We start from the raw sequence: 25456 nt of genomic DNA on the forward strand, positions 1-25456 counted from the left end.
TAAAGTGTTGGCCTTCTACTTCAACATAGACAGTTCCTGGTTCACAAGATTGTTCAGTTTTCTGAATAGCAGACTTTGTGGATGCACTTCACGTTGAACTGTTGTCATAATTATTTTGCATAAGGTAATAGCTGAAAAGTAAATTCCATTGAAAAAACAGTGCTGCAGTAATTGTGATTTTTCTATCCTTTTGAAAGATGGCAATTACTTTAAAAATGGCAATATAAGATGAAGTCCTCAATAAAGGACTGTCTTGTTGCACCCAGTCGCCTTTCTTACAGGCCTCTACTTTCCTCTGCATTTGTGAAATTATTGTAATTTGCTTTTAGTTTGGACACTTGCCAAGTAAGGATATAAATAGAATTCTCACTTTATTTAGTACAAAATAGATGAACAGCTAAAGTCCTTTTTATAGCATTAAAAGGGATGGGAAAAAATCAATATTTTGCATGCAGGAGACAAAGTTATTCTCCACTGCTGAGTTTGCATTATTATATAATGTAAATTAATAACAAACTGCACTGTTGAATACATTATGTCAAAAAAAAGTGGGGGGAAAGCCTAATTTTATCCTTGTTAGTTTATATATGATTGTAGGGCAAGTGCTTTAGCATTTTGTACACAGCTGTAAATAATACAATTTGTGTAAAAAGCATTATTTTAACATCACATATTATGAATCCCTTCATAAGTTGCCCTACTTATGCACTTTCAATAAATAACTCTTCTCATTTAGAGAAGACTGTTGCTATTTACTCTCTGAGTGCCACTACTCAGATGGCTCAAAACAATGCCTTTTACACAAACTCTGATAAACTTTATCTTGTAGCTACATACAAAATGATGCTAAAGCATTACTATTAGTTGAGTCATGTGATGCAAGGAAGCAAACTTATACAGCATCAGCCAAAAAAAAAAAAAAAAAAAACCCTTCCCATTTCACCCATCTGTCACTCTAAATGTTTGTCCAGTTCAGCCTTAATTCATTTAAGCTATCAACCCCCACACAACAGATGGAAGTCTCTTCCAGCAATCAACTACCTGCTGGCTAAAGGCAAACTTCTGCACATCTATTCTACAACTGTCTTTCCTCAATTTGAATCTATGCCCCTTAGGTTCTTAATCTGAGCAAGCAGAAGTATCCTGTCAGCATTGAGCCTGCTCAAACCATTCAAGACCTTATACATTTCATTCAGATCACCTCACAGGTGCCTAGTCTCCAGATGCTGCAACTTGCAGAACTTAAGCCTTTCTTCATAAGCACATCCCTTTGTTCCTCTCACCAATCTTGTCACCCTTCTCTGTACTCATTCTAGCAACTACATCCTTCCTACAGTTGCTAGAGAAAGCACTAGCCATATGTTTCTATGGGTGTTTCCATGGCTTTGAAGCTATTCTCTAAAATTACATGGATTTATGAAGTAACATTAAAATAAAATGTGATGGAAATTAGACATGTATATTGTTCTGTCTAATTTGTAAGATCTGTTTAATGGTGTGTTTAGTATGATCAGTTATATTTCTATGATATTTAGGAATATTTGTCAGTGTCTTGAAAACCATTCCAAAAATCAATAGATTGGATGAATGGCCTCTGTGCTGCACCTTAGGTTTGCCATCTCTGATTGTTCTTATAATAAGAATTGAAATTATTGAATGTCACTTTATTACAGTTGATGGTAAAGCATATAAAGGCCCATCGAACTCTACCAGACTTACAGTGCATCAGACATGAGCTGATGAATTTAAAATGCTGTAATTGGTTAACAGTATGTTCATAATGATTAATTAAGTCTAGTATAAGATTACTTCGTCATGGTATTATGTTTCATGTTTTTAAATAAAAATGTGAATAAAATTGGATAGTGCTTATTTACCGTGTATGTGTGTGCACACACACACACACACTGAGTGATCACTGAATTATGAAAATGAATTATGAGTGATCACTGAATTATATCCTATGAAAACTGAATGCGACCCGTTGACCACATGAGGTATGAAAGTGCACAGTTAGTCGACCTACATAGATAAGGTGTCAGTGATTCAGTAGGTAGTAAAATTCTGAGTGTGATGTGTAAAAGGAAGGATTTATAGGACTTTGATAAAGGACATATTGCGTGAGCTAGACGAGCTGGTGCCTCGATTTCTCAAACGGCTGAACTGGTGGGGTGTTTGAGAGCTGCCGTTGTTAAAGTGTACCAGGACTTGCGTCAAAATGGTCAAAAACGATTCGACGAAAAACTACAAAGGTCAGTGAAAGGTTGATGTTAGAGGTGACTGCTGGGTCTGATGACTCTTACAGGTGAACAGGTGCAGCATTGTTGACGAGTTGACTACCCAGTATAACATGGGTCAACCTGGAATAATATCTGGCATGACCATGCGTCGCACATATAGGCTATACCAGCAGATGACCCCTATGGCATCCCTCCTAAGCATGGTTCATTGGCATAAAAAGAGCATGGTGCAAAGAGCATGCAAGTTGGACATTAGAAGACTGGAAGAAGGTGTGCTGGTCAGATGAGTCACGTTATTTACTCTACACCGTGGATAGTCATGTATGGATTTGGTGTCAACAACATGAGGCTCTTGATCCATCGTGCATGGTATCAAAAGTGTAGGCTGGTGGAGGTGACTGTATGGTGTGGAGCATGTTTCACTGGCAGGAACTTGGACCCCCCGGTGCATGTGGAACAACATATCACTGGTCTTGGCTATCGTCAACTGCTTGCTAACTGTCTACACCTCACTATGTTACACTTTTTCCTGAATGGCGATGGTGTCTTCCAAGATGACAATGCGCTGAGCCATCGAGTGCTTGATATGCAGGAATGGTTTCAGGAACACAGTTGTTCTGACTTCCAGCATATCGATTGGCCTCCGAACTCTCCCGATATCAATCCCATAGAGCACTTGTGGGACACTATGGAAAGGCATATCAGGCATCTGGATACACCAATCGCCTCCATACCTGCATTGCTGACCACATTACACACAGCTTGGTTGGCCATACCTCCCGAATGCTTCTGACATCTTGTTGAATCAGTGGCACGTCGGATAATAGCTGCTATACTTAATGCAAAAGGAGGATCTACAAAGTATATTAGGTAGGTGGTCATAATTCAGTGATCACTCAGGTGTGTGTGTGTGTGTGTGTGTGTGTGTGTGTTAACATTTTTGTCCATCTTGAAACTGCTTCTAATAATTTTGAATTCTCATATCCAATTAAATTGAACAACATGGTGAATTAATGGATAAAAATTCTTATTATTTAATAACCACCAACATTTGATTTTTGGAAAGCAGATTTCCTAATTTTCATAAACTAAGAAAGCAGGAGATTTTTAAATGTACGCTTGAAATTAAGTATCACTGGCAACATGCATTTTAAGATCCAGCTATAGGATAATTTATTGTGGTATGCTTTCAAGCGGTAATATGTTATACGTCACCATTGTTGTGACAGCTTCAGTATAGTGGTACACCATTTGTCTAGTGTTTGGAGAGGTTTGGGTTAGACTCCTGTCAATGACTGGAGGAATTTCTAAAATCCTCTTCAATCAAGGTTATTGCAAATCTCAGACAGAGGGAGTAGCATATCCCCACCCTGCGAGTTATCCAGGGTTTTTCAGCCTGCATAAACATGCAAATTTACCTGTGAACACTACCTGTAATGATGTAATATACAATGGTGCAATATGACCTAAGTCACTGACATACCTAAAACTCTACAACAGATTAAGAAGGTACTGCAGATTTAGCTTGCATCAGAAGTATTGAGTCCAAGTTTTTATTTGTAATAATGGCCGTCCTGTCTATATTTGGTTGTCAAAAGCATTTTTTCAAAGTTTCATCAGAAAGAGAATATTTGAACTGAATTAATGTTTATTTAATATATATACTTTTTTTTTTTTTTTTCCACCTGGCTGAATATCCTCTCGTATTCAGATAGGTTATGAGGAACTGTTTAAATGCCAAACATTACTTTTGATCATGTGTATTTCAAGTTTCTTTCTGTGCTTGTTGTTCCCTAGTCAAGAAATCACTGTTGATCAGTTATTTTTTTCATAATAGCTTATAGTAGGTTCTCACAAAAACAGTAGTGCAAAGCATCAGTTGCTTCATCTGTTTCTTTATCTTCAGTGATACTGAAGGTTTTTTATTTATTTTTTATTTTTTTTATCTAGATGTACGTTCTCCCTCTCCCCACCCCAATATTATAAATGAAATTATATATAAATTAAAATAAAAGTTGTGTATAAGAGAATAATTCAAGGAATGGACAAAAATTACCAGTATAGATGCAGTTTTGTCACACAATCTACCAGTAAGTAAAATTGGCTGCTATCCATATGGATACTCCTATTTAAAACACAGCAGCAAGGCATAACTAGAGGAAAATTAAATGCAATTAATAGCTTGCCAGGTAAAGCAGTTTTGGGACCAGACAATTCTTTGTATTTATTCTAAAAGTCTGTAGCCCTTTCATGATAAACATACCAGAACAGTTATATATTATTATTATTATTAGCCATATGGTACAAGGAAGCCTGAGGCTTATGCTGCTGCACCAGCCAAAAAAAAAAAAAAAAAAAAAATTCCGAGTTACCCCACTGTGTGTGTGTGAGAGAGAGAGAGAGAGAGAGAGAGAGAGAGAGAGAGAGAGAGAGAGAGAGAGAGAGAGAGAGAGAGAGAGAGAGAGAGAGAGAGAGGTATCACCAAGAAAGAGAAGAATGATGATATCCAGCTCAGGACCCTGGGTTTGCCAAGCCCATACTCACCAGATGTGAGCCCCCGGGGTTCATAACAGATTCCACTAGCAGGAACGCAACTGGAAATTGTTTTATGGTAGTAACCCCTACAAATGTGCTTTAGTAAAATGTGAGGTATTAATAGTGTATCTCTGCCTTTATGGTGTTGTTTATTCAGTTGCTACAGTTTTGTTTAGGTGTAACAAGCGTGCCTCCTCCTTTTGTAATTGTGCTTTATTTCCTAAATATGAATAAAATACTTAAAACGTGTGAAAAGGAAGCGTCCTGGTGAAGACGCTGCAGATTCAGAGAGAATCTGCAGTGTCTTCACCAGGAAAAAGAAAAGCAATATCGATAAACAGAGGCGGACTGGGTCAAAAATTCCTACCCGGGAAAATTTATAGTGGCCTCATACTATGGTTTATGGCCAAATTCACACCGGCCTCCGGCCCACAGGGGTTTCCCCGGTAAGGCTTATGGCCAGTCCGCATCTGTAGGTTCGAAATTGTGAAACGCTTTGAGCGAAATGAAACACCATGTGATACTGCACGTGCTACAGGCCTAAATGAGGAAACGCCGAGAATTACAAAGAATGCAGAGAAAATAAAAACTTTCATAGCAGGAACACTCAAAGTGTAATTAAAATCCATTAGATTAAGACATAAAGAATTGGAAGAGATGGAACGGCTGTTATCTGTTTGGATAGAAAATCAAACAAAAAACAAGTTTGCTTACGATAGAAGCAAAAGCATTAGCAATATTTTATTACGTAATAGTTGTAATAAAATACGTATTTTATTACGATTATTTATTGTGTTTGGTAATGTTTAGGTTAAAAATGTGTGTTCAGTCTTGGGTGGTCGGCACCTAACCCTATTTTTCCCATAAGGCCTGTTGTTTATATTGCACGAGGGTTTCTAGGAACACAATTATCGTGTTATACGAGGACTGACTGTACTAATACTAATTTCATCTCAATATTAAACATTCCATAGTTTCATGAAAATAGACCTCTTTTAGAAGTAAAAATATTATTCTACACATTCTTTATATACATATAAACACTATAATAAGTTTACCCCTAATACTTGCTGCTATATAACTGTTCAGCTGGTATGGGCTTGAGGACAAACAGCCTCACTGTGCCATTTTTGCCCTTCCAGTTCTTTTATATAACTTAAGGCAGTGCTCAAGCCCCCTTACCCTATATACAGGTTTTGGGAACCTGATCTACCTAAGTTCCTGGTAGGTACTTCCCAGATAGTTGGAAAAGATTGTTAAAGGCAATGCTCAAGATTAAAACTCTTAAACAACCAAAAGATTTTCACCAAATATCTGTAAATTGCTTCCTACTGAAAATTTTTGAAAAATACTGTTGCCAATTCTAAATAAAAAGTGCTCTAACCATAGACCTTCTCTCCTGACAACATCCACCAATCTACTAGATAAATTACTTTAGACTACATCAATTTGAATTTTTCTGTTTGGAGCAGTCTAAAATCTTTTTAGATTTAAAGTCTCTCTTCAGCATTAATAAAAATCTAGTTCAGATATTAGAATTAGTGCTATGGGATATGCCATAGAGGCATATCCTATCAGATAGAGGGGGGGGTATTCTCACCATTGCAGCAGCTCTTCCTGGCAGGATGTTCCAGCTTTTGTCCTGTATACATAATTTAAAATATACAACACCAGAAGGTCCAACAAGCACAAGAAGTTGACAAGAAAGTAAGTGAAGAAATCAGATGTTGAACAGTATATAAAATCTATCAAATTAATGAAAAATCCGTAGAATTTGGAATAAATACAAATAGCATTTACAATTTAAGAAATATTTCCATCATAAACAGCTAATGTAGCTATCAAAAATTAACGCTACAAAGATCTCACATTAACATAGTATTAAGGACCAACATTTTGCAGCAATAAAAAAAAAAAACCCCAAGACATATACTGCCATATGTCCAGTTTGACAGGAATTGTCAGAATAAGGAATTCAAAGCTAATCATGTAGTATATCTAAAAGTGTTTAGTCCTAATTTCCTATGCATTTATCAAAAATTATTATTTTGAGGGGACATCAGGCCTCCAAAGTAATTTTAAAAAATCACATGTGCCAAGAATATTGGATACTCCACCAGATGAACAGGATGGTGTGCAAACCTTTTACTATTTCTAAGCCCATCCTTTTCTCAAATCTTAATATATGCCTGGTCCCAACAAATTTGGATAGTTGCACAAATGATAATAGTATAGCTGTTCTGTAGCTTGGTATTGAGCCCACATAATATGCACTGATTCAAGACTTCCCTTGTACAATATGAGAATCAACCTAGAATGCCTAGAGTGAATACTGTAAGTATTTAATATTTGGGACATAGGTGATTATCCTTGTTGCATTGGAGAGGTTATCTAGTTAGGCCACATCTTTAGCACTATATCATCAAGACTATATATCAATAATCCAGGCAAAATGCATGTACCCAGTGACAATTATCATGGAAAAATCAACATAACAATAAGCTCCAAAGTATCAAGCCAAATCTTGGGCGATTGGCTTTCAAGTTTCAGGTCAATTCGACAACAGGAAGTAAGATTGGCATGCCTAGGAATAGGTCACACAAATATCACTCATAGTTATCTATTAACCCAGGGGCTCGCATCTGGTGAGTATGGGCTTGGCACACTTAGGGTCCTGAGCTGGATATCATCATTCTTCTTTCTTGGTGATTCTTTCTGTCTTGCTCTTGGTGATTCAGAATTTTTTTTTTTTTTTTTTGGCTGGTGTAGCATGAGCCTCAGGCTTCCTTGCACCATATGGCTAATAATAATAAATTAAGAGGGGAGATCCCTCACCCAAGTGTCATCACTGCAACACAGTGCTTTCAGTAAAACATACCTTGTTGAATGCACAAGAATGCCAAAATCTCTTCACTCCAGTCACAACAGAAGACACTCTTTCACTTATAGGCAATAAAACAAATGTCTCAAGCATTTTTAGCTTTCTCAAAATGATTAATGTATACAACCTCCTTTAACTAGTTAAAAACTAACTTGCTGGTACTATTTATTGTAATCATCTCTATCTGACAGGAAATAGCAAAAATTCTTTCCATATGTAAGGCGCACTATGACCATAGCTGCCAATGCACCTAATAAATCTCTAAACCAACTATTGCTATATCCAGGTCTGGAAGCCTCAATTGAAGAGTTATGTAAATCTGGAACAGGTGCAGAGAAGTGCAACAAGATACTTAGGGGCACAAAAGAGTGCTTTTAACAAGAAAGTTCTGTAAATTGAAAATGGAAATTAGGCACCTGCAAGAAGATGTGATTAAAGTGTTTTAAGGCTTTCTGTCGGAAGTAAACTCTGTGCTGATGGTATCCTTACTTTTTTTTCAGAAGAGACACACAAGGTAACATAACTTTAAATTGAAAAAGGATGGTTGCGGGATAGATGCCAAACTTTCAGCTAGAGAGTGATTGTTAATTGTTGAAAGAAACTTCATCTGGTGTTGAAGTGGGTAATTTAAATAAATTTAAAAGAGGATTGAACAAATTACACTAGCCAACAAGATTTTTACCCCCAAGAACTTAAATGCTGTTTTTAACCAATTTTTATGTGTAGATTTCGAAAATCACCATGATAGTTTAACATCACGTCATGGTTAGTTATTAAATATAGAGGGAGTTATTTTTTACCGAAATATGCCAATTTTGCATAATCTAGCCAGTAATGCATGACATACTGATTTATTTTAATAGATATACACTAATTCTGTTAAGTTTAGCATTCATTTTCTTGTGATAAACATAATTGGACTTCTACCTATGGTTCTTAGGTTCAAATTTCAATGCAACAATTTACAATTTGAAGAGAGCACACAGCATTTTTGGTGAGGATTTTTATATTCTCTGTTAAGGTTTTCCAAGTATTAACTGATTGTGACATGTTCTTAGGGTTGTAAATCTAACCTCTGAACAAACAGGTAACATATACTGTAATATTGTTTTACACTTGTATTACAAACTTGAATTAAACTTATATATATCCCTTTATTTTAATATTAAACTTTGGTACATCTTTTGATGTAGATGTGATAGACTTTTTTTATGGTGATTTTCAGAATCTGCTCATTTATTTCCTCCAGAATCACATTTTTGTTCCAGAGGTATGACAAAAAATATTGTTCGTTGGCTAGTGTTATTAGAAGGGATGGACAAATGAAGTTAACAGTATTTTAAGGTGGATGCTGTTATAAGCTTGCTTCATTGCATCATTTTATTAATACTCAAATTGGATCACAATACATTCACTAACACTTTAATTGGAAAGCAGAGCCAACATGATTACACCCTGACTGTATATAACAGGCTGAATGCAGGCAGCTGGCAACACATATAGACTTATTAGTGTATGGTGCATGGAAGCCTGAGGTTTCCTCCAGAATCACATTTTCATGTTGCACCTGAACCAAAAAAAGAAAAAAAAAATTTCTGTATTGCTCTCTGTCTGTCTGAATCAGCAAAAAAGAGAAGAATGATGATATCCAGCTCAGGACCCTGGGTGTGCCAAGCCTGTACTCACCAGATGTGAGCCCCTGGAGTTAAATCAAACAATGTAATAGATATAATTATCTTGGGAAAGTATTCTGACTTAGGACCTTTACCCAAATTTTCCTTACTTTTTTGATTTACCTTTCTAATTGTATGAATTCTACCACTGCAAGGTGCCTTGTTTACTTTTAGCAGTAATAATTTATCTTCTAGCTTCCCTTCAGTTATAAGTCTTTAACTCCTAGTCAGTATCAGACTTCTTTTATCTCCATCTGTAAAAACTTCATGTGTGAATGTAAATACAAAATATTTATTCAGTTTGTCAGCAGTTTCTATAAGATCATCAATGGTTTTGCAGCTCATTAAGTGAATCAATATGGTCCCTTTCCTTCTACTGTTAACATAAAGAAATTCTTTGCTACTTTTCTGTGTGCTGTTATACAAAGAATTCTTAATTTGCCTTTCCATACCTGATTCCTTGGGTAACTTTATTACTACTTACTATAGGATTCTGTCCCCTGACAATTTATAGTTACCTCATTAGAAGACTAAATGCACAAGGTATAATTTCTTATGGGTTTAGGTAATTAACTATATAATATTGGTGTAGATACACTATAGTTTACCCATAAATTTAAACTACATATGTAGTGTATTTATTACCAACTGGGCTAGCCAGGTGGGTAAAGTACCTGCCTGGCAACCCAAAGGTCGCAGGTTTAAATCCCGCCTCGGGCTTGGATATTACGATGGTGCCACACTGTCCAGTTGGACCTCACGGCCACAATACACGAAGGAAGCAGGAAAAAGCTGGTTCCTTCATGCATTGCTCACATCATACGATTAAAAAAAAGTGTATTTATTCGAAGTAGTGTAATACCAGCTATCTCATTGTGAAGGCACCCATAATATGACATACAATTAAAAAGATGCCTTTACACTACATATGTAGCTTAAATTTATGGGTAAACTATGGTGTATCTACACCTATATTATATAGTTAATTACCTAAACCGATAAATTATGCCTTATGCATTTCGTCTTCTAATACATTATTATTTATTCACCATTTGGCATCTCTCATATTGTGGAAATAACTTCAACTGTGATGGCACGTTACATTACCAGGGTATCTGCCCACCCACTGATGATGAAGCCAGCTAGCTTCGAAACAATCATCTTGGTGGTGGTATCCACTGAAAATAAATAACAGTAGTCTTCTCTACTAGAGAAGCATTATTTATTCAAAGTAGTGCAGTACCTGCTATCTCGTTGTGAAGGCACCCACAATATGAGATACAATTAAAACAATGCCTTTACACTCCATACATAGTTTAAATTTATAGGTAAACTATGGTATGTCTACACTATTATATAGATAATTACCTTGTGCATTTTTCTTCCCTACCACTAAATTTATCTAGTATCTCTTTTAGTCTAAATCTCCAACAGTAACTTTTAGTTAACATGAAAACTCGGTAGCATTAATGATTACTTCCCTGAAGGCTTCTCACTTTGCATTTGTTAAAAACATCAGTTTTATCCACTGAAAAGAATTTTAAAAGGATGTAAGACTGTTATAATCACCTCTACAAAAACAATCTGTTTGTGTTACCCTTGTCAGTAGTTATTTTTTAAATAAATCCCACATCAATGCTCTGTGATCACAGCCTTGTATAACAGGAAGAAAAACAGTTGGCTTGAAGCAATTTAGGAAAGTGGCTTGAGTCAAATCTCTTCTTAGACACCTTCTCTTTCATAGCATTAGTATAGTGTGGGAAGCAAAGTGAAGTGACCTTGAGCCACCTTTAGTGTTTTCTTTACTTGGATTCTTAATATATAATGATTTGCATCTTCTTTGACACATTGGTATAAAAAGCTGTCATCCAAAAATCTACATGAGTGAGCTACCAACTCAAATCAGTTCTTGTGAGTTGGTAGCTCACAAAGTCGTTTGATTTTGCTATAGAGGATAATCTCACTGTTTTGCTAACTACTTGGGGCATCTCTGACATATTCAACATGCCTGCAAAGTTACTTCAATAATTTAATGAGATAAATGGAAAGACAAATGCATAGTGTGCTCAACTGAGACTTATGGGGGGAAAAAATGCAGCACATTGTTGAAATGAACAGTGTTATTTAATCGGTTAAAATTTGGTCAGTCAGCCGATCAAATGTCAAAATTTACAAATAATCAGTTTTTATTACTAAATTAAGTCCAGGGCAAAAGTCTGTTTACTTACTGTACCATATGTCATGGATATATTTATGGGTTGCACGTGTTCGGACTGTTTTGAAAGAGAGCAGGAATTATAGAAGCCAATTCAGAAGAACGGTACCCATGGAAGTATCTGTAGAAGAGGCATGCAGCAGAAACAGTATGTCTATGAGAAAGTGAGTGAAGAGACTCTGTTAGAGATGAATCATTAATTAACCTAACTGCCCTCTTCTGAATGGAATCAAGAAGCCTGAGAAAGGTTTTAGGGGCACCACCCCAGATGTGGGAACAATATTCCGTGGCAGGGCAGACTTGTGATTTATACAGAGTGAGCAGCTGTTTGGAAGAAAAGTAACGCCGAGAGCGAAAGAGAAAACAAAGTTTTTTAGATGCAGAGGAAGCAATATTTGTAATGTGCTTGTGCCAAGAGAGATTAGAAGTCAGGGTAATCCCCAAAAGATATATCATTTTGCCTAGAAATTGGAGTGTCACTAAAGATAAGCATAGGAGCAGAAGAATCCTTTTTGCGAGATATAAGACAAGACTGAGTTTTAGAAGGGTTGAAATCAACTAAGTTGTCTTTGCCCCACTGGAGAATTACCTGAAGATCGGCATTTAAGGAATTGGGAGCAGATTTTCGAGAAGTTGAAGCTGATTGAGCAGGACAAGGTTTCTCAAAATGGAAAGTGGAATGCAATGTGCTATCATCGGCAAAACTATGAATAGGATTTCCAGTCAATGGAAGAAGGTCATTAATATACAAGAGGAAAAGAGTGGGGGAAAGAACTGAACCTTGGGAGACACCGGCATTAGTGGAGAAGTTAGAAGACAGAGCCATCTACCATCACCCTCAGTGAGCGATCAGAGAGAAAACTGGATAACCAATTACTAAAAACAGTTGGCAAACCATAAGATGGAAGCTTGTTTAGAAGCTTTTGACACTGTTGCGCATGGAAGACTATTGTACAAATTGGAGCAGAATGGTATTAAGGGTAAGTTGCTACAATGGATAAAAGGATGGTTAAGTGGGAGAAGACAGAGGGTGGTAATCAATGGGTGCTGCTCTTCTTGGACTAATGTTATTAGTGGAGTCCCACAGGGTTTGGTGTTGGTCCACTGTTGTTTTGTATATTTATCAATTATATTGATGAAGGTATCAGGCTTAGTGTCGAAGTTTGCAGATGATACAAAGGTTGGCAGGGTTGTTAATGACAGTAATGGCAGTGTGCTACTGCAACAGGATCTAGATAATTTGGGCAGATGGGCTAAGAAGTGGCAAATGAAGTTTAACCTTGACAAATGCAAAGTACTGCATATGGGTAGAAGTAACCCCAGAGAAACGTACCAACTGTGTGGTACTACACTTAAGGTGGTAGAAAATGAAAAAGACCTGGGAGTAATTGTGCAGGCAACGAAGTTTTCTGAGCAATGCAGACAGGCTGCCAGGGCAGGTCATGGGGTTTTGTCAATGATATACAGTATAGGAATTTTGCTAGCAGGGAACAGGAGGTGATTATCCCTCTGTATAAGGCAATGGTCAGGCCATGCCTTGAGTACTGCGTACAGGTCTGGAGGCCTCATTTTAGGAAGGACGTAGATTTACTTGAGCGTGTACAGAGAAGGGCAACAAGATTGGTGAGGGGAATGAAGGGATCCTCTTATCAAGAGAGGCTTAAGTTCTGCAAATTGCAGTGGCTGGAGACTAGGCACCTGCGCGGTGATCTGATTGAGGTGTATAAGGCCTTGAATGGGTTCAGCACGCTGAATTCTGATAGGGATCCTTCCACTTGTTCAGATTACGAACCTAAGGGGGCATAAATTCAAATTAAGAAAAGACAGATGTAGATTAGATGTGTGGAAATTTGCCTTTAACCAGCGGGTGGTTAATTGCTGGAACAAACTTCCATCTGTCGTTGTGGAAGTTGATAAGTTGAATAAATTTAAGGAGGAACTGGACAGGCATTTGGAGGGAATGGTGTTTTTTTTTTTTTTTTTTTGGCTGATGCAGCATAAGCTCATACATTTGCTTTCTTGCATCACATGCCACTACTACTACTACCTTTATGCCAAACACGATCAAAAGCCTTTGAGATGTCAAGAGCAACTACTTGTGTTTCACCGAACCTTTCCATTGAATTAGTCCACAAATGGGTAACATAAGCCAGAATATCACCAGTGGATCGACACTGACAGAATCCATACTGGTTATCGTTGATCGGACGGAAGGTTTCTAGGTAGTTTAAGAGTTGGCGGTTAATTGATTTCTCCATTACTTTAGAAAGAGTAGAAGTAATTGCAATGGGATGATAATTGGATGGGAGGGATTTGTCACCCTTTTTAGGAACTGGCTGGATATGAGCAAATTTCCAAGCAGAAGGAAAAACACCTTTGGAATAAGAAAGTGAAAAAAGGTGGCAAAGAATAGGAGTAAGTTCAGGAGCACAGGTTTTGAGAACAAGTGGAGAAATACCATCAGGACCTGGAGCTTTCTTAGCATCAAGATTCATCAAAATACTTCTGATATCCTTTTGATGGAAGACCACAGGATGCATTGAATGGAACGTGTTGGGAATGGTGGCAGGTGTTTTACCAAGATCATTAATACATGAGCTGGAAGAAAAATGGGATGCTAGCAGGTCAGCTTTATCCTTGGCTGAAGTGACAACAGAACCATCTGGTTTGGACAGAGGTGGGAGCAGAGATGGGCAAAAGTTACGGCCAATAGCTTTGGCAAGAGACCAGAATGCTTGGCTACCATTAGGGCAAGAAGCAAGTTTTTTACTCTTAGCCTGTTCAAACTCTAGTTTGGACTGATTAATAACTGCTTTGCAATTGTTGCGAGCTTTGGTGTAGGCAGAAAATGAAACTGAAGATTTAGAAACAAGCCAATTACGATATGCAACATTCTTCTCTTGAACAGCCTTAGCACATTTATTGGAAAACCAAGGTTTAGATAAAGGACAAGATTTTAAAGTGAAGTGTTGGATAAAGGATTCCATTCCTGCAAGAATAATTTCACTGACACGATCTGAGCAGACGCTGACATCAGAAGTTTTGAAACAGTAATCCGACCATGGAAAAGAAGTCTTGCAGGTCATCCCATTTTGCATTCTTGTAATGCCAAACAACACTAGGTTGGGAATAGCCATGAGATAAAGGTTCTGTGGGGGTGGAATTTAAATGTTTATTATTTTTATTTCTTTTAATGCATTAAATAAATATTTTCTCATTTATTTAATGCATGTGCCTTGTTTAATTATTCCCTGTACTCTACCGTGCCCTCCCACTGTTTAGTCCCCTCCCACTTTACACCTGACTTGTTTGTCTCCCAGAAGATTCTAGACTCGAAGGGGGTCTCAATATTTTTGGTATTCCTCCTCTGGATTGGCGAAGTTCAAAATGACTGACTGACACTTAAGTACCAAAACATAATATTTATTGACATTATATATATACATTTCCAATCTATAACTACGATTAACTGTGAACTTTATGTGTGGCTTTGTTAGACTGCTAGGCTTTATCTGTGTAATTATCCTTGTAATTCAAACTACAGAATTTTCATACATATATACATAACATCATGTTCTTCGTATGTCTCATCCTTGGGTTGTAACAGATCTAGGAGTTCATTACATCTCATAATCTTACATCAGCTTTCCTACCAATCAACTGGCCTAGTAGGTTTACAAGTGGCTTTCAGCATGGTAATAAACACTTTCAAGTAGCCATATATACATATTTATATCCCTTTCCAAAATTATCACATACACACACACATAGATAGATATATATATATATATATATATATATATATATATATATATATATATATCTCAGTTAGAAAAACCTTTCCTCAACTACAGACCTGTTCATCATTCATAATCAACAATGGTAATTAACCTTCTTCCTGTATCTAATCCTATAATTCTTTAATTAGCAGGGCACTCAATCCGTGTTTTATCCATTTAAACAATTACTATCACTCTAAGTTATACTCTCTATAAATCCAAATTCACTATAATATCATATTCAACTACAATCCTTTGTTATCTAATTAGTCATTCCCCAAAATTAACTACCTCAAAGTATCCTTTCTACCCATTAATAAACTTTTACCATAAGGTCCTACTCTTAATTTCACTACAATTCTGTGTACGTGGGTACAATTATATTTAGCTTTCTCCCATAGGTTAACTATTTCCCCTAGAGTCCTTCCTTCGCTAACTTAAGATTTTTTCTTACTGAACTATCACTTACTGGTTTTCCAAGTGATTTTTCTATTCAGGCTGCCATAACCATCAGCGTAACGGCGTAGACTAGAAGGTGGGTGGTTGCTCATCCTTAGAATACATCAATCTACCTGAGGTTCACTCTGAGTTGAATAAGGATCCTTTTCTTACGTCATTCTCTAGAATTCTCATTGGGCGCTCTCCTTCCTTCACTATGAATTTCATCAGCTTCTCACAACGTTGTTGTATTCATTGGCTACTCTGGATCATCTTTTTTCCACATGGACACATTCTTTCCCCAACTTTAGACTTACGAAATTTCTCACAAGGAAAATTTCCTTCCCATTACTAAACCATCTCCCCAAAACTCAGCAACGACTCTGCTACACGACTGTCTTCCTCCACGCACTTCCAAAGACTCTCCCACGTGACTGTCTTCCTCCACGCACTTCCAAAGGCTCTCCCACGTGACTGTCTTCCTCTACATACTTCCAAAGACTCTCAAAAAAACATTTTCTTTCTCCTCACTCTGAATTTCAAAATTTCCTACGCTTTTCACTCTGGCCAATCGCTGACCTGTACATCCCTTCCCCTGTAATTCCCATTCGTCTCCTATACTCTTCCTTGGGCATGTCTTCCATCCTTTATATGAGGACTTCCTGTTTTCCAGCAATTTTGGAACTTTCTAGAAAGGTAAACGGAAGTTCTGGTCAGCCAAGCAGTTTCCAGATCTTCTTTGTGACCTCACATCCACACCCATCTATGCCCTATATTTGCCTGGCTACACCTGTTGTTAATTGCCTCCATGAAATTTTAAAGTGTGTACTTAAATTTCTTGAGTATCTCCATTACTGAGCTCCATCTTTATCTTAATTGTTTTTGTTTCGGCTCATTGTTCTTTAGGGGTGAAATGTTTACTCTGATCTGTGCTCATTAGCTACGGTCTGCTCCATCAGTGTTTCCTATTGAATCGCGTGTTCTAAACGCTTCCCCCCCCGTTGCTATGTTAATCTTCCTCTTGCTTAAAGGTAATAGGCGAAACGAGCACAATTAAACCTGGGACTTATCTGAACTATTGTATGCAAATTCTGTTATGAGATTTGACCATATATATTTTTAAATGGTTGTCTGTATTAATATTCCTTAATTTTTCAATATCAATAACTCTCATTATCAAATAACAGTTGTAAGGACAGGTCCTTACAGTTCCATTGGAGAAGAGACAATCACCAAGTTGTGATCTGAAGTGCCTAAAGGACCTCTCACTTCGACTGTGTACTTAGAAGGGTTGTTTATGAGAAAAAGATCAAGCGTATTGGCTGTATGATTAGGATTGTCCGGTATTCTTGTAGGTAAATGAACAATCTGTGCTAGGTCATTAGTAATTGCAAAAGCCTCAGCATCTCGACCTGCTGGGTCGGTGTGACTAGAAAACGGAAGCCAGCTGGAGTTGTGAACATTAAAATCACCAAGGAAAATTACCTCACTGTTAGGAAAGTTGGACTGGAGAAAGTCAAGTTGCAAAGAGAGGAAGTCAAAGAGCTCCAAGTGATTAGTGGATTGGGAGAATGGTAGAGACAACAGATGAATTTGACACAATGAGGTAGAGAGATTTTAAGCCAGAGAAGATCAAAGAGAGGAGATTCCAAATTGCCAAGTCTCTGACAGGGAATATCAGAACGGACATATGCACAAGTACCACCTTTGAGGCGAAAGGAATCATACAACGAATAATTTGGGCATCTGAGATGAGCAGTAGTTGAATCAACCGATAACTGAGATTCTGTCAGAAAAAGTACATGGGGTTTGGCAGACTGCAAGTGGAAATGGACATCGTTGAGATTAGAATTGAGACCACGTATATTTGTGAAATGAATTAGGAAGTGCTTGGGAGGTTTAGATCTTTTCGCAGATAAGCTTGCTCTATTAGTTTGACAATTCATGGTGTATTCAATAGTAAGAAAAAGTGGGTGGGACATGCTGTATGAAGTAATGAAATTTTTGGATATGGCGTACACGTGGTAAGAATATACCCAGATCCTTGCCATAACGTGGCCTCGACAATGCTCCCTGCATACACACTACTCGGACTCCCTCCAGTCACTATCTGGCAGAGTAGAGGTAGCAAGATTATACACCAGCTGATCCGGAAGCCTCCTAGAGAGTTAACAATAGGTTCGGTCCGGTGTACTAACTAGCGGCCGGCCTGCAAACACCATTTTAGAGCTGTACCCTCGAAATGTAAGGAATATTGGATCTCGCCACGACGTTCATCCTAACCTCAAAAGTCATCAGTCATCCTGCATGATAAAAGAGATAGGGAAGGGTTGACCTTTCTGTATACAACTATGGGCAAACTGAGATTAACTCAGCTTGCCCATAGTTGTATACAGAAAGAGGCTTTGCCTGACATGTACAATGACTTTTTGTTACAAAGTAATTTGTTCATAGTACTGAAATTAATTTCACATTAAAAGCCATTGATATAATCTGTTCTACATAACCTTGGGATTTTACAAGTATTCTAAAGTTTTTATTTTTGTTTAATTGTTTACGGAGTGGTTCTTGTTTGTAGAAGAATAGAAGGTAAGGATGGCAAGCAATTTAGCATTAGCACATGATGCAAGAAAGCAAGCTTAAATAGCATCAGCCAAAAAAAAACAAAAAAAAAGAAACACACCCTTCTTATTTCACCCATCCACTCGCTCCAAATGTTTATGCCTTGAATTTATGTAAGCTATCAGCTTCTACAATGACAGATGGAAGTTTGTTCCAGCAATCAATCACCCACTGGCTAAAGGCAAACTTCCCCACATTTATCCTACAACTGTCTTTCCTCAATTTGAATTTATGCACTCTCAGGTGATTATTCTGAGCAAGAGGAAGAATCCCATCATCAGCATTGAGCATGTTCAAACCATTCAAGGCTTTATATATATTAAGCCTGTTTTTTGTAAGAACAACCCTTTGTTCCATTCACTAATCTTGTTGCCCTTCACTGTACTTGTTCCAACAGCTCTACATCCAAGGGGGGATACAAGGACTAATAGATTAACAGTAGCCACTGGCAGAGGTGAAAGTGATTCTTGCACTGCTTCTATTGGAATGAGCCGCAGCCTGGAAAATAAGATGCAGGATATTTCAGAGACTGCTGGGAATCATTGGGGTACAAATAAACACATGGTTTGTGTTAGGGTAGCTAAGAAAAAGAACAGGTGCATGTATACTTGTGTGTACACCAATGCTAGGAGTTTAGTAAATAAATTTGATGAATTTGAGGTATTGCTCAAAACATCAAAGGCAGATATTGTGGGGATTTCAGAGACATGGTGTCACACAGATATAAGAAATGCAGAACTGGAATTTGGGGAGTACAATGTCTACAGAAAGGATAGACAGGATAGGAAGGGAGGAGGGGTTATGCTATTAGTTAAAAAACACATAAAATCCAAGGAAGTGAAGCCAGTCGACATTGCTGGACAGTGCAGTGTCGAGTCAGTTTGGTGTGACATAAGCATTGGGAGATCAAAATTGAGAGTAGGAGTGTGCTATAGGCCTAATGACTCTGATGAGTATAATAAGAAACTGTTCGGAGAAATAGAGTGGGCCAGTAAATCAGAGAGTCTTATAATGGGGGATTTTAATTTCCCAGATATTGACTGGAATTTGGGGGCTGGTCACTCACACAGTAGCAAGGCTTTTGTGGATTTATTGGATGATTGTTTTCTACATCAGCATGTTCGGGAGGCAACTAGAGGGAGTAAATACTCTTGATTTGATTATCAGTAGTGATTCTTCATGCATTAAGAATCTGCAGATAAAAGAACCACTAGGTGGCAGTGATCATAGCATGCTGAAGTGGGATTTACTCAAAGAAGTAACTACCATCAGGGGTAAAGGGAAGAGTTATTGCTTTTGTAAAGGCAACTATGATGGTCTGAGACAGTATTTAAATTCTATACAGTGGGATCAACTGATGATATTGCCAACAGCAAATTCAAAATGGGAAGCATTCAAAGAACTTATCGTGGAAGCTACTAGGCTTTACATACCAACTAAGAAATATTGTTCAAGGTTTAGGCCTAAATGGTTGTCAGATGAACTAATGAGGCATATGGCAGAGAAGAAAAATGCATGGGATACATACAAATTAACACGTGACACGGACGCCTATGATAGATACAAGTTGATCTGTAACCAAGTTACAAAGGAGGTTAGGCAGGCGAAGGCAGATTACGAGAGATCCTTGGCAAGGGATGCGAAGAAAAACAGCAAAGAGTTCTTTACTTATGTAAACTCTAGAAGGAAGGGGATGAATCAGATTGGTCCACTTGAGATCGATGGGTCAACTGTTGATGACCCTGCTCGGGTAGCTAACAAACTAAATGAATATTTTGCATCGACATTCACACATGAGGAGTTATTCAGCGAGGGGAATGCCAGAGGTGTATTCAACTCTAGCAGTAAGCTAGAGAATCTTGTAATAACTGAGAGCAAAGTGGAGGAGAAATTGTTGAGGATAGACACAAGAAAGGCACCTGGGGTGGATGGGATCTATCCAGTTATATTAAAGGAGGCAGCAAAGGAGGTAAGCAAACCCTTAGCCATAATTATGAGAGCTTCCTTGGACTCAGGGGAGGTACCCATTGACTGGAGATGTGCAAATGTGACCCCAATTCACAAAGGGGGATCAAAGGCTGACACAAGTAATTATAGACCTGTGAGTTTAACTTCTGTTCCCGGAAAATTAATGGAGGCACTGGTTAAAGAAGCACTGCAGGATCATTTAGACAAGACTTCAGTTATAGCTAGGACACAGCATGGTTTTGTTAAGGGGAAGTCTTGCCTGACCAATTTGATTGGATACTATGATGCAGTCACAAAAGAACTGGATGCAGGGAATAACTTTGATATTATATACTTGGATCTTAGAAAGGCTTTTGATACTGTTGCACATGGAAGACTGCTGCACAAATTGGAGCAGTGTGGCATTGGAGGCAAGTTGCTGCTATGGATAAAGGGGTGGTTGAGGGGAAGAAGACAGAGAGTGGTAATCAATGGACACTGCTCATCGTGGACTAATGTTATTAGTGGAGTCCCTCAGGGTTCAGTATTGGGGCCTTTATTGTTTTCTGTATTTATAAATGATATTGATGATGGTATATCAGGCTTAATGTCCAAGTTTGCAGACGATACGAAGGTTGGCAGGGTTGTCAAGGACACTACTGACACTATGCTGCTGCAACAGGATTTGGAAAGGTTGAGCAGATGGGCTTCGAGGTGGCAAATGAAGTTTAACATTGACAAATGTAAAGTACTACATATGGGAAACAGCAACCCCAGAGCAACGTATCAACTCTGTGGTACTACACTGACAGTGGTAGAGAATGAAAGGGACCTGGGGGTGGTGGTGCAGGCAGATATGAAGTTCTCTGAGCAGTGCAGACGAGCTGCAAGAGTAGCTCATGGTGTATTGTCAATGATATATAGGAATTTTTCTAGCAGGGATAAGGAGGTGATTATTCCCTTGTATAAGGCAATGGTCAGGCCACACCTAGAGTACTGTATACAGGCCTGGAGGCCTCATTTCAGGAAGGATGTAGAGCTGCTGGAACGAGTACAGAGAAGGGCAACTAGATTGGTGAATGGGACAAAGGGGTTCTCTTACGAAGAAAGGCTTAAGTTTTGCAAATTACAGTGTCTGGAAACTAGGCACCAGCGGGGTGATCTGATAGAGGTGTACAAAGCCTTGAATGGTTTGAGCATGCTCAATGCTGATGGGATTCTTCCTCTAGCTCAGAAAAATCACCTGAGAGGGCATAAATTCAAATTGAGGAAAGACAGATGTAGGATAGATGTGCGGAAATTTGCCTTTAGCCAGCGGGTGGTTGGTGGGTGGAACAGACTTCCATCCCTTGTCGTGGAAGTTGATAGCCTAAATAAGTTTAAGGCTCAGCTGGACAGGTATTTCGAACGAACAGAGGGGTGAAGTGGAAGTGGTTATTTTTATTTATTTATGTTACTTTTTTTTTTTTTTTTTTTTTTTTTGGCTGATGCTGCATAAGCTTGCTTTCTTGCATCAAATGCCTCTACTAATGCTAATGCTAATCCTTCTTAAAATGAGGCCTCCATACCTTTTATACAGTACCCAAGGTTTGGCCTGACCATTGCCTTATACAAGGGGATAATCACCTCCTTATCCCTGCTAGAAAAATTCCTGTATATCATTGACAAGACACCATGAGCTACTCTTGCAGACTGTCTGCACTGCTGAGAAAACTTCATATCTGCCTGCACAATTACCCTTAGCTCCTTTTCACTAACAACCCTGCCAAACTTTGTATTGTCTGCAAACTTGGACATTAAGCCTGATATTAGCATTAGTAGAGGCATTTGATGCAAGAAAGCAAGCTTATGCAGCATCAGCCAAAAAAAAAAAAAACCCACTTCCACTTCACCCCTCTGTTCGTTCCAAATACCTGTCCAGCTGAGCCTTAAACTTATTTAGGCTATCAACCTCCACCACAAGGGATGGAAGTCTGTTCCACCAACCAACCACCCGCTGGCTAAAAGCAAATTTCCTCACGTCTATCCTACATCTGTCTCTCCTCAATTTGAATTTATGCCCTCTCAGGTGATTTTTCTGAGCTAGAGGAAGAATCCCATCAGCATTGAGCATGCTTAAACCATTCAAGGCTTTATACACCTCTATCAGATCACCTCGCTGGTGCCTAGTCTCCAGACACTGTAATTTGCAAAACTTAAGCCTTTCTTCGTAAGAGCACCCCTTTGTTCCATTCACTAATCTTGTTGCCCTTCTCTGTACTCGTTCCAGCAGCTCTACATCCTTCTTGAAATGAGGCCTCCAGACCTGTATACAGTACTCTAGGTGTGGCCTGACCATCGCCTTATACAATGGAATAATCACCTCCTTATTCCTGCTGGAAAAATTCCTGTATATCATTGACAATACTCCATGAGCTACTCTTGCAGCCTGTCTGCACTGCTCAGAGAACTTCATATCTGCCTGCACAACCACCCCCAGGTCCCTTTCATTCTCTACCACTGTCAGTGTAGTACCACAGAGTTGATACGTTGCTCTGGGGTTGCTGTTTCCCATGTGTAGTACTTTACATTTGTCAATGTTAAACTTCATTTGCCACCTCTCAGCCCATCTGCTCAACCTTTCCAGATCCTGTTGCAGCAGCATAATGTCAGTAGTGTCCTTGACAACCCTGCCAACCTTTGTATCATCTGCAAACTTGGACATTAAGCTTGATATACCATCATCAATATTATTAATAAATACAGAAAACAACAATGGACCCAAAACTGAACCCTGGAGGACTCCATTAATAACATTAGTCCATGAAGAGCAGTGTCCATTGATTACCACTCTGTCTTCTCTCACTCAACCATCCCTTTATTCATTGCAGCAATTTGCCTTCAATGCCACATTGCTCCAATTTGTGCAGCAGTCTTCCATGTGCAACAGTATCAAAAGCCTTTCTAAGATCCAAATATATGATATCAAAATTATTCTTTGCATCCAGTTCCTTTGTGACCACATAGTATCCAACCAAATTGATCAGACAAGGCTTCTCCTTAACAAACCTATGCTGTTTCCGAGCTATAACTGAAGTCTTGTCTAGATGATTCTGCAGTGCTTCTTTAACCAGTGCCTCCATTAATTTCCCTGGAACAAAAGTTAAACTAACAGGTCTGTAATTATCTGTGTTTCCCTTTGATCCTCCTTTGTGGATTGGGGTCATATTTGTATATATCCAGTTCATGGGTACCTTCCCTGAGTCCAAGGAAGCTCTCATAATTATAGCTAAGGGCTTGCTTACTTTCTTTGCTGCCTCCTTTAATATAACTGGATAGATTCCATCTACCCCAGGTGCCTTTCTTATGTTTATCTTCAACAATTTAATAGTTTACCTCTTAGTATTTTCATTTTCTCTAGCCAGGAAACTTCCAAGGGTAAAAGACACTTGCAGTTGATACACATTTTCATTCAGAGCTGGACCAAGGTATTTCTGTGCCCCAGGCAGAAAGATTTTTTTGGCAACCTTATTAAGGATATACATTGTGCTGCCACTTTATTGCATACAAATGGTTTGTCCCATAATGTTGCAAGTCACATGACCACATTGTGGATATAAATGCAGCAGAACAACCTTTCTAGTATCAGTTAAGTGTACAAACCGTAAGAAGAATGGGGAAAATTTGTGAAATCATCCTGACAGAGGTGATGGTGGCTGAACAAAAGTTGGTGCAGACAAAGTACCGCTGGTTCAAAGGAAGTTTTATGCAAAGCCCAGGGAAATCCATATGACATGCCAGTCTTAAGATGTCAAGATAAGCAGTGTGAAATGGTACAAGTTGCAGCTCATTGCAGATTGATTAATGACAAAAACCAAGAGGATAGAATTTTGTTGGTCAATTTCTCCGTGATTACATTTATGCTGCCATCTACTGCGACATGGACGTTTTCCACTTGGTAAATACAAACTTGAGAACATCCTCTATCACTTCTAAGTGGTTTTAGATTTGTATCATGTATCCTATTCACACAGTGTTTTGTAAAGGAGATTCGTGGATACCCTGTAGATTCAATATTACTGTATATTTGATAAAAATGCTATGTGATGCTTGACATTTACTTTCATAACTACTTAAGCAACAGTAGTATCCAGCTTTCTGACTGAAGGACAATGGCAATTTTCCCATGCCACTGCTTACCACTTTCACTTGGCAGTGATAATTGGTGGTTGTTTAAATAGCCTATAAACGAAATTTGTTTATGTATGCAGATTTTAATTTGGAATGCTAGCTGATATTTTACTAGGCATTATGTTAATTGTGTGCTAATTTTGTAAGAAATAAAATTACTTACTGTTTTTGCCACAGGGCTGTATGTAGAAATTTAAAAAGAGTAGGGAGTGTGACCCATTAAATGGGGTGTACCCTTTTACCTTAAAAAAAGAATTTGCTGGAGTAACAGTGATGAATATGGAATAAAACTAATAAGTAATCTAATTATCCATAACAAAAATGAAATTCACTAAACACAGCCATTAATTTTTGCTTGTGTTAACTAAATGTTTTTATTTATTGAACTCAGTTAATTGAAACACATATACAATGATAATCATAAAAAATAATAAATAAATAAAATGGAGTAAACAACCAGTTCAAAGAATTTCATTTTTCCAAATTATTGAAACTGGTCAGTGTAACCAGTTTCAATAATTTGGAAAAATGAAAAAGCAGACACTCCCCATAATAGACACTTTTTTATAATCCAATGTTGTCTGCTTTAGAGAGGTTTCACTGTAATTTATGAATGGTCACTAATTTCGTTCAGTTAAGTGCTTACCAAATGCAATGTATTACCAAATGCAATGTATCTTGAAGGTTTGGGTAAATTGTTTTATTTTTGACAGTGTTCATTTTTTAGGACAAACATTTTATGAAGAAAAGTTCAGTTTAACATTTTTATTTGTTCTCTCATCTTCTCTAATGGTTTTATTTTTTCCAAAAAACATCTTTTGTATAGTACTCCAGTTATTTTGTTGTTGTTAATATTATTATTATTATGTTTTCTTTTTTTTTTTTTTTGTCCTGTGAGTTTTGCATATATATGGAGTTTGCTTGTTGATTATGCATCTCACTTTTAGAATTGCATA

At 37.9% G+C, this 25456-nt stretch overlaps 1 protein-coding gene across 1 annotated transcript in view; it reads left to right on the forward strand.

Moving 5' to 3' along the window:
* LOC150082916 (uncharacterized) overlaps window positions 1–25456 on the forward strand; it is a 159200-nt gene that overhangs the window by 24297 nt on the left and 109447 nt on the right. The window lies entirely within an intron of this gene.

Source organism: Mastigoproctus giganteus, chromosome 7 (genome assembly GCF_048544385.1).
Source record: "Mastigoproctus giganteus isolate SK-2022 chromosome 7, ASM4854438v1, whole genome shotgun sequence".
Lineage (NCBI taxonomy): Eukaryota > Metazoa > Arthropoda > Arachnida > Uropygi > Thelyphonidae > Mastigoproctus > Mastigoproctus giganteus.